This window comes from Myodes glareolus, chromosome 21, assembly GCF_982192425.1.
Source record: "Myodes glareolus chromosome 21, mMyoGla1.1, whole genome shotgun sequence".
Taxonomy (NCBI): domain Eukaryota; kingdom Metazoa; phylum Chordata; class Mammalia; order Rodentia; family Cricetidae; genus Myodes; species Myodes glareolus.
The window spans coordinates 60,092,984-60,108,309 of NC_142046.1; the positions used below are offsets into that span (position 1 = coordinate 60,092,984).

General features: G+C 39.4%; 1 long non-coding RNA gene across 1 annotated transcript in view; it reads left to right on the forward strand.

The window, feature by feature from the left end:
- Positions 1–13,125: 13,125 nt before the first annotated feature.
- The window catches only part of LOC146890374 (uncharacterized), a 38,941-nt gene continuing 36,740 nt past the window's right edge, over positions 13,126–15,326 (forward strand). The window contains exon 1 of the long non-coding RNA XR_014998776.2: positions 13,126–13,260. This is a non-coding gene — a long non-coding RNA (uncharacterized LOC146890374). The remainder of the gene's footprint in view (positions 13,261–15,326) is intronic.

Here is a 15,326-nt window from a genome sequence, read left to right on the forward strand (position 1 = left end):
TCATAAAATTCCAGACCTAAACAACACTGCTCACAGTTCCAGGGTAGAGTCTGCTATCTTTGGGGAGCCATGAAAGCAAGAGCTTGTGGTGGCTGGTCACATTGCATCCAGTCAGGAAGTGGGGAGAGATCCATGCTGCTGGTCACCTCAGCTCTCCTTATTCAGTCCAGCACTTAGGGTGGTCACCTTAGCACACCCAGTATCACCTTTCCTAATGATTTTTGGTTCTGTCAAGCTGATCATTAATAGGAAGCACATGGCCTGTTACGATAATCGTGGTCGAGGTCTTCCAGTGAAGACTCTGATGCTAGAGAAGCTGAACTCTTTGTGAAGCGAGGTGGAGACAGGAGGACATTTGTAGCAGAAAGGTGGGTTGATAGGAGACAAGAGTGGGAGATCAGCTTACATCTGAGAAACACCTTGGGTGTCAGTCTTTCAAAGCCATGGACCCATGTCCAATAGCAATCGTAGAGGAGACCCATGCTGCTGTGAACACTTAGGGGATGGGGTGCCCTAGTCTCCAAATTAGTGCTTCAGTGTGACAAAATTTATAATTCTGAATATACTTCCTCAAAGGAGATAATCACTGGAGTTGGTGTATGTGTGTATCTCCCACGCACCCTCTTTCCCTCTTGTGTGTGTGTGTGTGTGTGTGTGTGCAAGAGACAAGTGAAAGCACTTATCTGTGAACAAATGAGTTAGCAGTGATGGATTTCCCATGGGAGTTAAGTCCTCTTAACTTAGGATAACTTCACATGGTCAATCCAGGTCCACCCTTCTATGTCATGTAGTCTAGAAATATAGTACAGAAAGTTGCAAAAGGAATTACTTGAAGTTTCAATAACTGATTTTAAAATGGGATCTTACAGACACTAATAATAGCAATAGCTGTTATTGCTATTATTATTGAATCCTTGATAAGTCCTGGCCATCATTATCATTTTGTTCTCACAAAGATACAATGAGGTCAGAAGCCCAGACTGCTAACTCATGCTGAAAACCATACAGCTAGTAACAGGAAGACCAAGGGGTTGTATCCTATAGCCTGAAATTCAGGTATGCATCCTTAATCCCGAATTACCTTATGAATACAATCAAAGAGTGTTTTAATGTTTTTGAGCTACGTACTCATTTTAGGATATGAAGAGGTGAATCCCCTCCAGAGGCCATTCAAACCTGAACTTTGATATATTATTTCCAGGGATGCACGTGGATATAAATACTGCCCATCCCAGCCCCGGCTGTGAGTCCCATATGCACCATGTAACAACAGCCAGAAAAGGACAGGACATTCTATAATGTAATGTAGAAAAAACAGAAATATGAAAATTACAGTAAAGCATTTCTGAAGGGCTCACCACAGAGATAAACATGCGAGAGAAAAATGCTGAGACAATGAATTTTTTAGAGCAGTTACATGTTCTGAAACTAAAACACCATGGAGTTTACCACGGCAGGACTTTAAACACAGCAAAAGTTTAAACTTTAAACATTAGCAGCGTTAAATCGGATGCTTCTCTCCTCACTGACCTTCCTGTATCCCTTCATCCTATATGTTACACATTTGTCTTCTTTCTTTAAAAGCCCATAAGTATGAACTTTATATCCACTACATACAAAGGACCACACTGGATATTTCTGACATGCTGGAGTAGACGGAAGAGGAGGGAGGGAAGGGAGACACAGAATAAAACGGACACTAAAGCTGATGTCTGCAACTCATATTCTAACAGTAGGTGGCAAAGGAAACCATACCTAAAAGGTAAAATATATAGTATATTGCAAATTAATAAATGGTACTGAAATAAAATAGGGCAAAATTGGGAATACTGGTTGTATTTCAATATAAGTTGGAGGTTTTTATTTTTCTCTCTCTAAGTTAAAATCTCATAGAGAATGAGGTCACTATTTTAATTCTGAATATCATCTAGCAGATGGAAGACTGGCCCGTGAGATAAGGGAGTACAGCCCTAGACCATCCCACAGGTACTTCTGGAGGTGTGTTAGCCATCCGCAGGTGTTCTGATTTGTACGGGTGGGGGAAACCCTTTATTGCTTAATACACCATGAGTCATAAGAAAAGGGCACAGCTTTGGAGAAGACAGCTTCTTTGTACTAAGGGACACTCCTGAAGGGGGACACACTGTGAATCCACTGAATCTAAGATTCAAGTCCATTAGAAAAGATGCCATGTAGGAGACACCAGGGGTCCTGGCTGGTACACAGTAACACTGAATGTTGAGAAGAGATAATGCATCTACTTGCTCGCTCCTTTGGGTATAGATACAAAGACAAAATGGAGTTGACGGTACTGCTCAGCCTCACCCTCTCCTGAGCCCGACAGACAGCCGACTCATTGATGATTTGGATTGGTCTTGAGGTATTTCTTCTGGACCTACCCTACAACTTGGATTCTGGAACCATCTCGTCCTCCCTACGCATGCTAGTCATCCCTGCCAGAAGTAATACCGCCCCAGCCTAAAGCACGGTCTCTTATATACTGCTATAACAAGGATATGTTGGGCGCATATTTACAAACAAAGGGCATCTATTTTGACTCATGGCTTTGGAAGCTATAATAGTCAAGTCAAACAGCTGTATCATGGGCCAAAATATGGTGACCAGAATTACAGAATGAGAGCTTGTGCAAGAGCAGAAAAGCTCAGGAATGTTAGGTACTAATGTAGTCTCGTGAAACCAAATCCACTCTCGAGAGGCTGGTATCAATCACTTCTCAAGAAGCTCTATGACCTAATTTTGCTCACAAGTATCTTCATCTTAGCCATGACAGATCCCAAGCCTCCAGAACATGAGCCTGCCGATGGCAAGCCATCTATACTCAAACCATCACAGTGTCCCTACACCATCATTTCTTCCGACATATGGACATCTGGGGTCTGTAGTTTAGCAATCCCAGCGTAAGAGAACATAGGGTCCAAAGAGGTAAACTTCCCAGGAGTCATTTGGTCACCTTTTCTACTTTGAATAAAGGCTTCCTTCTGGGCTGATGACATCTTTATGCTGGCCAAAACTACCAGCTTCTGGATGGCTCCTTTGTTTCCAGCCTTCAATAAGAGGAACAATCCAGCTTATCCACAAAGCAATTTTGATTGTCAGGATCAATTATCTCCTTGACTCTTCCTTATTTTCTGACCTTGGTTCTAGATGGTTAAAAAAAGACTCCCAACGCAAGTGTACTTTGCTAGAAAGTACAATATTTGAAATTTTAAAATTTGAAAAGTAGAAGGAATATGTTTTTTTGATAGCTCTGGAAGCTTCCTAAATTAAAGGTAGTTTGTACTTAGATAGCCACAGCTAATTGCTTTGTAATTATTTCTCGTACAATAAAAGTAAATTAGGAGACTTAGTTGGTCCCCAGGGCTCTCATTTTTTATTGGTTTCAGTTCAGAGCTGAGAGCTAAAAGTTACTCCCTGCTGGCCAATGAATTTACCAACTGGAAAAGCTATTAACTCATATCTCTAATACCCCAGTTCTCCTACGCCTCCAGCTCCTTTCTCTCTGCTTTCTGGATAAATTCTTTCTAACGAGAAGAACTCGAGTTTCCCACGAGCTCTGAAGCTTCCGCAAGGATGCTGCCCTGTGCATTGCACTTGTAATGACATGCTCTGACTGAACCTGATTTTCCAACTGTTAGCAGTTCCTCACCGTGTGGATGATTGCAAAGACTATCATATCAACACATTTCTAGAGAGCTTTCCTCCTTCTTGTTCGTACATGGTGGGCAAGTAGATGTATGAGTCCCAACAGCACTCCACCATACCGAGGGCACTTTTCAGTGCAGACAAGAGTTTCATCATGCAAATGAAGTCAAAGGGGCTGAGGTCAAACCCTGTAAACCTTCTGCCAATTTTCTTCACATCTCTGCCCCAGAAACTGATCACTACTGTGTCTTAAACTGTGCCCTTCAAAGTGAGAATCATTTTATTTGTTCTTCAAACTGGATTTCCCAGAACCGAGGCTAATTTACAGTTGATAGTGAGTGGAACAGCTTCTTCTGAGAGTTCCACTATGTACCTGGTAGCTGACTGTGTCCAGCATCTGAAAAGCACATTCCTCCTACAAACAAAGCTGTTCTTCAACATGCACAGAGGGAAACAGGTAAAAGCAGTCCTTACCTGGGTTATGAAAAGTATGGTTGATTTTATTTTCCAGAATACATGGGTGTTGGAAAAATTAAATTGCTGAGGAAAAACAATGTGTTTAAACAAGCATGTGTTTAGCTTAAAGTGTTCAAGGTAGTTTCTGTTTGAACGATGTGCCCCTGTGTAAAACAATAAAGCTGATGCCAACGATTTCTGGGGTGGGTACGCTTATATGTTATGTATGGAAATTTTTTCTTTAAAATTCTAAAAATGCCATCATTTTAAGTAGATGCTCTTTGAAGGACATCCTGAAAACCAGCTGAAAGTTTTGAGAGTCTCCGAGAACTCACCTTAAATCATACTAATGTATTAAAAAAGGTTTCATCATCACATAATTGATACTTCCTCTGACTTACTTTTGGACGGCTCTCTAGTCTCAACTGTTACCCCAGTACTTTTATTTTTGTTTCAGAGTTTTCTCCTACAGGAGACTAGAGATAAGAAACAATCTTATTTTGAAACACAGCGAACCCTGACCCACTTCTATTTGTTCTAACACTGATAAGATTGGACAACTTTGTCTTTGTCCCCTATTTGCCTTCACTCTATGATGTTGTACTGCTAAAGGAAATTCATTTCCAACATTTACACCCAAAGAATCATTAGACTGATCAACTAGTTTACTAGGTAAATTTCTACTTCCTAGGGATAAATGATTCTTCAACCTCCCAGACATTACATACCCAACTCCTCCTATGTTCCAGACGTTGATAACATTTCAGGCTGCTTTCAGCCTTGAGTGATAGTGTCTGTGAGACTTTCTGGTTCTGGTAAGACCTTAATTCCTTAATTCCAGGCAACAAAATTTTGTAAGTATTTAGCAAATCCATCTAGAATCTGCTCACATAAAACAACATTCAGCTGTCTTTGCTCAGAATCTGTTTTGCTTCGGTTATTGGAATGACTCAAATGAGCAAATCCTTCGGGAACCCTTAGTTGTAATCAATATTGCCCAAAGCTCCAGCCAGAGGAGAGTCTGCAAGACTCCATGTCCACAGTTTACTCTCATGGCTAGTGTTCTAGAAATTCATCTCGTTGTCAGCCAAGATCACCCATCATGATCTCTATGCCGAGCTTAGTTCCTCAGGTCATAACAGCTTCTGGTACCTGTACTTTTACATGACTACTCAGGACCCTGTGTTATCTCCTTTGCTTGCAGTTGAGAAGTTCTAGAGAATCATATGTTCTTCTTACCCTCTGTGGTCAACATAGTTATAAAGTCACTCTTGTGACAGTGCCAACCCGTAGAAGATGTCCCACAGATACTTGTGGAAGCCATGAATTTGGGTAGGGAAAAAAGGAAGTCTATGGATCATGATAAACTAGGAAGCACTGAGGTCTCGTATCTTTGAGATCCAGAAGACAGATCACACCACCATTTTCAACTATGGCAACCTTATATACCCAACCCTGGTGTTTTCTTGGTACATTTTAAATGCTATGATCAAGGTTTAGTATCCCATTATTAGATATTTTGTTTATATTACAAAATAACAGATTCCTAAACTCAAATACATGGTATTATAACCTTGGAGAAGCTTCATGATACGTAAGTGATCCTAAAGCATCAAGGATAAATCTGTAGGAATCAGCATCAGCCACAAATAACCAGGTGGATATATTTCTTTATTCTGTATTGAGTATAAAAAATAATGTGATGAAGAACAATAGGAATATTTTTAGTCTAGGACTAATGGCCTAGACTCTAAGCAAGCATACATTTCCCCAAGTGTATGTTAAAATTATCATTCAAAGTCAGAAACTAAACAAATGCTGGTTAAAAAAGGCTTTATTATTGTTTCTTAACTCTCGTACCCAGCTGGTTGCTATATTTCTATGTGGAAATATCTACTGAGAAGCTTCTGGCTTCATGTTTAAACTTCTGAAACAAAAACCTTCTGTGGTGCATGTATAGTGAAGCCAAGAAGTCCATCTGCCAGAAAGAATTCCCTTTAAATACCTTGTTATGGCAGCAAACACAACACAATGAGATTTGTTTAGAATGTCACTCTTCCATCTCGGGGCTAAAAGGATTAGGCCTAAATTGAACATCATTACGAAAGACTGTGCATAAAAATGTTTGCTTTTTTTGTCCTTAAGCACTTGATGCTGTTTAAACACCCCGTCCATTACTTGTACTAATGAAATTCAAAGGGTCACAAGCAATAGCTTTTTAAAAGTATTTTAGCTTATGAGACTATGTGTTTACCACACACAGATGTAAAGCAGCGTGGGTTCAGAAAGAATTGTTTGTTGGATATGCCAGGGATTGAGGAACGGTCGTTGAAAAATGTGGATTTCAGAGTGAATTAAAATCTAGTTTAAATCTCTCTGGTGAATAACTTTGACCTTAGGAAATTTACTTCACCTGTCTATTGAGCATGCTGTCCTCATTTGTAGCAAAGGCTAAAATAATATTGACCACATATGGTTGCTTCAAGGGTTAAATAAGACAGCTCATGCAGTTCGCCTGTCAGATCTTGATATAAATTCACAGTTCAAAAGTGAAGTAAGAGTGAACACACATTTTAATGGTTCTGTGTATTTTGTGTGTGTGAGAGAGAGAGAGAGAGAAAAGGGAATGAAGGAGAGAATGTTTCTAAGCATATAGAGAATATTATTGGAATTCAAGCATAGAAGTGATGGTTATGATTTCTCGATGCTGATCCTTGTCTTTGAAGAGTGAAAGCAGGATGAAGCCAGAGTGCAATGATAGGAGGCATGTGTAGGTAATTATCATTTTAGTAAAGTCATATTGCTGGCACACAGTACACAGCAACATAGCAGAAAGTCAGAAACAGGCTTTACCCTCTGGTTCCAACTCAATCTGTGCAGTGTGTGTGTGTGTGTGTGTGTGTGTGTGTGCGTGTGTGTGTAAGTGCGTGTGTGCATGTGCGAGTGTGTATGTGCATGTATGTGTGTGTATGTGTGTGCAGGCATACAGCAGAAGACAACCATGAATCTTGTTCCTCCTCAGGTTCTAGTCACCCTGCTATTTGAGACAGGTGTTCCGCTGGTCTGGCGCCCACTCAGTTAGGCCGGGTTGGCTGGTTCCTGTGCTCCAGGAATCTGTCTGCATTTGTCTGCGCTGCGGTTGCAGGTGTGCTGTCGTGCCTGGCTGTGCTGCATGGGTTCAGGAGGTCAAGCTCAGGTCCTCTGATCACACAGCAGCCCTTGGCTGTCTGAGTTGCTCTCTTAGGGACTCTTTAACACTTTCATGCATGGCATTTGTAGGAAAAATATTTGATTTTTGAGCCTCCCTAAAGGTTCAATACTCTCACCGTTATTAAGTAGAACAATTATTTCTATTACTAAAGACTAGTTTCTATCATAGTTTTGTTCAAGCAACAGTAATATAGTTTAGTTGTATCTGTAAAAAAAAATGGGTCACAAATGAAAAATCTCAGTGTTCTTTGAAAGGCTTTCACAAAGACTGATTTTTATTTTGCCTTAATTCTGTTGTACTTGAAAGCAATTCTTTTAATACTATGCACATTGCCGTTTAAAATATTACTTATGAAATCTATGTACCTTGATAAATGCTTCCTGTTTTTCATCCCCCAAGGTAAATGTGACACAATTAGCGGCTTTCAGTGGGGTTAAACAATAACTCTCCACGCTTACCTCTGTGAAGACGTGAACACAATGTCCCTGGAAACATTATAGCACTGGATGGGGTTCCCTTACTCTGACCTTTCCCCAGAAGGACAAACAGGAATTTTTAAAAATTCTTAAGGGTTGTGCTTTTATTTCTAATACTGAATAATTCTTCTTTATTCCTATGTTTAGCATATGGTACTTGGTTCCCTTGTTGTAGCTTTGGGACTAGACTATAACCCAAGACCTCACATTCCCTAGGCAAGTGTTCTACCATGGAGCTATGTGTCCATGTCAAACTTTGTATTTCTAATTCTGTGCAATAACAGCTACATAAGCCAGGCACCATTCTATATGGGAGGGACATCATTAAATAAGACAGACCAACACCCCTCCATGTGAATCTCACAGTGTAGTAGGGGAGACAGAAAAGTGAGCAATGCCAATATAAAGGGCATTAATTAATAAATGAAAAGAAAATAGAAAGGAAAGAAAAACAGTATCAATGGGAGTGGGCAGAAGTTGAATTTTTGGAGCCACCTCCTAAAGGTTTTGAGAAGGTAGTTGTTAAAAGTTATGGAGAGTGTAGGAAGTAGAAGCCATTGTGCTTAAGGGACAACCAACAGGCTAAGTAAGGTCAGCAAGTAAAGCCAAGTGAGGAATGGGATGATGAGAGTAGCGGCCTGGGTGTCTGCTGCAAGGACTCGGGCTTTAACACCACACTGTAAATGGTATTTCTTTTAAATCAGAAGGCATTGCAGTTGTGTTTGCAATATGTGTCTTTCAACAAGTTGTTCCCATAACACTTTTTAGAGACTGACTATCCTTTTGTAAAGATTTATTTTTCTAAAAAATAGATCCATATCTATCACCATGCACAAAAATCAAGTCCAAATGAATCAAAGACCTCAACATAAAGCCAGACATACTGAACCTCATAGAAGAGAAAGTGGGAAGTACACTTGAACGCATTGGCACAGCATACCACTTCCTATTATAACCCCAGTAGCACAGACACTGAGAGAAACAATAAATGGGACCTTCTAAAACTGAAAAGCTTCTGTAAAGCAAAGGACATGGTCAGCAAGACAAAACGACAGCCTACAGAATGGGAAAAGATCTTTAGTAACCCCACATCAGATGAAGTTCTGATCTCCAAAATATACAACGAACTCAAGAAACTGGACACCAAAAGATCACATAATCCAATTTTAAAAAATGGAGTATAGACCTAAACAGAGAACTCTAAACAGAGGAATCTCCAATGGCTGAAAGACACTTAAGGAAATGCTTAACATCTTTAGTCATCAGAGAAATGAAAATTAAAACAACTCTGAGATTTCATCTTATACCTGTAAGAATGGCCAAGATCAAAAACACTGATGACAGTTTATGCTGAAGAGGATGTGGGGTAAAAGGAACACTTCTGCATTGCTGGTGGAAGTGCAAGCTGGTACAGCCCCTTTGTATATCAGTGTGGTGATTTCTCAGAAAATTAGGAAACAGCTTTCCTCAAGACCCAGTAATACCACTTTTGGTTATATATTCAAAGGATTCTCAATCGTGCCACAAGGACATGTGCTCAGCTATGTTCATAGCAGCATTGTGTGTCATAGCTAGAACCTGGAAACGACCTAAATGCCCCTCGACTGAAGAATGAATAAGGAAAATGTGGTACATTTATGAAATGGAATACTACACAGCAGAAAAAAAGTCTTGAAATTTGCAGCAAATGGATGGACCTAAAAACATCATTTTGAGTGAGGTAACCCAGACCCAGAAAGACATTATCATATGTACTCACTCATAAGTGGTTTTTAAACATAAAGCAAAGAAAACTAGCCTACAATTCACAACCCCAGAGAACCTAGACAACAATGAGGACCTTAAGAGAGACATTCATGGCTCTAATCTACATGGGAAGTAGAAAAAGACAAGATCTCCTGAGTAAATTGGGAGCATGGTGACCTTGGAAGAGGGCTGAAGGGGAGGGGAGGAACAGGGACAGGAGCAGAGAAAAATGTAGAGCTCAATAAAAAATCAATTAAAATATAAAAAAGAAGTTATTCTCTTCTCCATTCTATTCTCTGGGTCTTGTCAGCTGGGTGCACATCCCCCTTCCATCCTCTTGACCACTTTACTCTGTCTGAAATCCTGTAGATTCCTTAGACAGACCAAGACTCCTATCTACCCGTGTTTTCCTGCATCTCCAGTCCTCAAGTGTGGTACTCCAAGACATCAGCACCAGAGGCTTCTGCGATGTATATTTTTTGGTTTTCCTGAGGATATTAATTTCTTTGGGTTTGGATCTTAAGAAATTTGCATGTTTAAAAAGTTTCCCTGGTCACTTCTCTCTCTCTCTCTCTCTCTCTCTCTCTCTCTCTCTCTGAGTTTGAAGATTAAAATCTTAGAAAGTAGAAATAACTTAATTCTAATAACAACCAAGCTGTTTCCTAATTTCAGTTTTTCTTCCTTTGCTTCCAAATGAACTTAAAAATATTTGACCTTCACACTACAATCTTCTGTTTTAGAATAAATAAACTCGGTTTTTATAAAATATTTTATTGCAAGAAGTATTTCATCATTAGACTCTCCACAGAGATTAAATTGCAGCCTACATCAATTTCTATGACATACATCTGTTGTGGGGAAGAATATTTATTTAAGTGTGTAAAGATATAATGCTTTTATTTCTGCTGCATTTGTTTAATTATGTAAAAATGTGTTGCTGTTTCACCTTTCTTGCCTAAGGCACTTGATTGGTCTAATAAAAAGCTGAATAACCAATAGTGAGGCAGTAAAAGGTGTGACTGGTAGACAGAATAAGTAGGAGGAGGAATCCATGCTTGAGAGAAGACTGAGTGAAAAAGAGAGGAATATGTCTGGGGTCAGCCAGACAGTCATCAACAAGGCAGACAGGAAGGAAACAGGAAAGTAGGAGTTAAAGAATGAAAAAAAGATCAAAAAGCCCTAAGGCAAAATGGAGATGACAGGAAACAAGTTAAGTTAAGTTATAAGAGCTAGTGGGGCTAGCATGAGATAAGGCCAAGCATTCATAACTAATATTAAGTCTCTATATTATTATCTAGGAACTGGCAGTCCAAGAAAGCCAACTACATGCATCTGAATACCTCTTTTATGAGTTATGGAAGGATTATCTGTAGTAAATCTATGTTTTTGTATAGTAGTATCGATTTAGATTTTGTCTGTATGCTTATGTCTTCCCATAAAATTATTTCACAACATTGTAACTGAATTATAAATAAAGCTGCCCAGAAGTTGCACCATATCCCGTTTATCACGTTATTCTTTCTTTGCTGTCCAGTTAGGCTACCCAGAGTCGTGGTTCTAAGAGGACTGGTAGGGCTGTGACGCTGCTCATGATCAGGAGTCGTTTCCCCACAGTTCACGCAACCCTATGTCCACATTACAGCCAAGCCTCTAGAAGACACCAACCTACCCAGTTGACTTGCTGGAGGGTGTATCTGTTACAACTTACAGACGTCAGCATCTTTACAAAACTTGTCCTATTGGATTGTTTTTCCATTTACAGATTTCACTGCTTAGTTTCTCCTGCCATATTTTCTACTTTAAGATACTGAGGCAAATTAACACTATGGAAAATAATGAACAAAGGACCACTGCCCTGTGCAAAGTCATTAGACATGGAGCCAAATCCCTCCCGACCAGATATGTTTATTTAACGGTTTCTAATGATTCCATTATTTCCGAGAAGAGATAGGGTATAAAATTTTAACTGAGACAATTACATCATGGATTGGGCTTGAAGCTTGGAGAAAGATTAAACCCACCTTCTACAATGGAGAAGATATGAGCATAATGATCACAATTTATGAAAACTGGACTTCTATGTGATTCCTCTTAAATGCTAGGCTTTGCTGGTGCTGTTTAAATGCATTCGGTGAAGAAGTCAATGGCCATACATTTTAAGAATATAAGAAGGAAAGTTGTGAGTCTTATAATAAATGTATTGAGTATTCATCAAGTTCAGGAATACTAGTAACAGCACAGTATTAATTATATGCCTTGACTTTAAACACTTACCATCTCTGGACCTTACTCTAAAAAGCTGTGCACATGTGGCCTTAGTCAACCCTCACAACTCTCCTATGATGTACATGTTATTACCTTCACTTGACAGATAAGAGACCTGGACACAAAACGTTTAACAAATCTGCCCAAGGTCATAGAGCCAGTGAAGAGTCCGTAGTAAGACTGAGGAAACACTTGTAAAATTATCCCAGCCAGATCTGCCCATGGAAAGTGTACACAGCTGTCTAGAGTCTGAGCTGAAGGTGCCAGACGGTCTACTCAAATACATCACCTTCACCAGCTCACAATACCGCCTCAAGTTCCCACTAACAAAGAGAAGGCTTTGTGCTAAGATACTGACCTGTCAAGGCTACGAAATCAAGGTTGACATCTTTGAGAGAAATTCACATTATAAAGGAGAATTTTGAAGAGAGCTGATGGAGGTAAAAGAACACTTTCACCCAATCCTGGTAAAATGGAGGGGCAATGAAGAAAAAAATGTCACATTTGACTCTGCTTGAATATAAAAATTATCCTTATTGTCTGTTCATTTTTTAAGTATAATTTAATATGACAATTAGGAGAGATTTAGTGATTTTGAAAATATTAGACAATTTATATTATATTTTAAAAATAAATTAGATGATTTATATCTTCCCTCTAAATTTTTTTAAGTCGAAGTTCTCCTATGGGCACTACAAGACATCTTAAGAACCTCCACACTCGTCAGATTCTCACAAGTATCTGTGAATTCTCCACAACTGTCAAATTAGAGTGAGACTGATCTCATACAGCTGGCCTTGCTTCCTATCAGCTAAATCCGTGTCGGAGCTAAGCCGTCTTCAGCGGCTAAGAGGACATGACATGTAGCAGTTAGGCCTGTGTATCCTAATGAACATCGGGATGACACTCATGTTGATATTTTAGGGAGGAACATGGGAATAACCAAGACCAGGATAACACAACAGACCTTTGGTTAGCTAGAACCGTTCATCGGCTTCTCTTCATTTAGTTAACATGCAACATTCAGGATTAGGGCTTTCGCTAACGAGTATGCATCAACAAAGTTAAATAGGTACGTTCATAGATGCTCTTAGGAGGGAGGCTACTGGAATGGGGAGTCTTCTAATTGAAAATGCTTTCTGAGTGAACAGACCGCTCAGACTTGAGCTGTGGCTGGCCTCTTTTCAGCTCTTAAGACATTTTCTTCACTCTGTGTAACAACAAATGTGGGGCAGTTGCTGTGAGTTAATTGAAAGGATTGTTTTCTAGTTGCCAAGAAACGGTACTTTCTTACACTATGCAGGCCATTATGTGCACAGATGGAGCTTCCTGATTTTCTTTCAGAGTTTGGGAATATAGGCTGCAGTGACTCAGCTGTCCCTCGAGGAGAGTGGCACAGACCCGGGGAGCTTAAGAGGGTCTTGTTCCATTTCAATTCTTCAGGTAAGACCTGGCTGAAAAGAGCTACCTTCTGTATTCGCTCAACTTTTCCTAAGCTACTTAAATGCTTTTCTATTCTGCAAACAGGCAGTTCTAAAATAACGGGCTTACTTAAGGGAAACACTTGGGAAATCATGCTAAATTCATCTTTTTATATACTTGAAGATTCTGAGATTTTAAAAAAAAAGTTGAGCTGATATCATTGGGACTCTCTAAAGTGTGATTCCTCTTGGTTTCAGAGTAGAAAATTCAGGCAAAGCAACAGGTTTTGAGTATGGGTAGGACTGAAGTGTTAACATTATTGTTAAGGAAGAAAAATTTCAAATTCTATTTGGCTGGTTCTGTGACATGAGCTTTATATTTTATGAACTTCAAATAGACATGTTGATTTTTACATACGTATAACTGGCTATATAATGTCTTCCTCTCTCACATACACCCAAAACAATCTATAGAATTTTCCACTTTCTTATGTCTGGGAACTCTTTATTTTTTTTATTTTGGTACTGGAGGCCCTAAGCACATAGGCAACCATTCTGGAGTGAGCAATGTTTACCAGTTCTCTGTGGGTTGGTTAGCTGGTATCATTTTGGGAGACTATTACAGGCCAGATTGACTTCAAGCTCTTAGTGCCAGCATGACAGGCATTTTGATATTTTCTTGATGGTTTTTGTCTTATGATTAAGATAAAGTCACGGTCCTATACTCACAAGGAGCTTACTAATTACAAACAAACACAAAATTCTACCTTTACCCTTAGGAAGCAAAACAGCATTCCCTGTCAGTACGTCCCAGACTCTAAGTGCTCACTGTGGTACGCCTTAGATCAGATCACTTCTACTGTGAAGGAGTTCATGCTTTCCTAAGCACAAGCTGGACTCTGTACTCTCATGAATTTGCACTTAAAGTTACAGTTCACACAGACTGCACTTTGAGAACAGACAGTGCCAACTTTAAAGAAGAACTTAGTTAAATATTATTAATGATCTTTTCTCTGTCACATTTTCTTCTCTCTCACATATAGCGAGATTTCCTTAGGAATATATTTCCTTTAAAGGGAAGATTGCCATAAGATAAATTAGCTTAGTTTCCATTTGTTCAGGGTTTGGAGCCACCAAAGTATAACTGTGACACATGTGCAATGTGAGCACATGTCATTGTTAATTCTGGAAAGAAATTGTTTTAGCATGCCCTTTACCCAACAACGCTATCTGAATTTTCCACAAATGAACCAAGACTTTCATCAGGAAATTATGATCTGAAATAATGTTGATGAAATGACTGCCTATTAATTTAATTTTAATTCATGAAACTCGTCTCCTTTCTTGAACTCCTAAACATTTCTTAATTAGCCGAAACTGTCATTGATCCAATCCCCAGCTACATAGAATGAACTTGTTACCCTGAATTTCTACCTTCCTCAGTGTAGAGCTGAAGCAGGCTCCGGAAGCTGATGCACGGCTCGGGGTGTCTATGCTTAGTGTGACTCTGTGTTAGTACCGGCGGAGCCGCACACTTGTCTGTGAAGAGGAGCTGAAACAATGCCATTCTAGTCTACAACTCCCTCTTCATCTTTAAAGTAGTGCTGTGTGCCCCGAAACCATACTGTGACTTTACTGTTGTGGTGGTGATTAAAATAGCTACCTGGTAAACTGCTTAGTCGTTACTTCTGTAATTATTAAATGAGTCTGTGGAGTGGGTGGAGCAGAGCAGACATCAGGTTGATATGGTATTTTGTGGAAGACTGTCCCTAGCTATCATGCTATTGTTTCTTAGGATAGCAGAATAATTATAGTGCTTTAAACATAATTATACAGGGACTGAATAATACTGTTATAAAAGGCTTGATTACCATTTCTGGGTAGTATTTTTTGGTTTTGTTGTTGTTAAATATTAGTGAGTTATTTATACTGAGAGACCTCGAGGAAGGTAAATTTTTGGTGGATCCCACTGCAGGCATTCAGCATTTTCCAGTCTCCTCAGCAAGCAGCTCACCATTTTTTATAATGTCACTTCTTTAAGAAAATGTTCTTTGAAAATTTGACTAACTGCTCTGTGAGACATCTCTC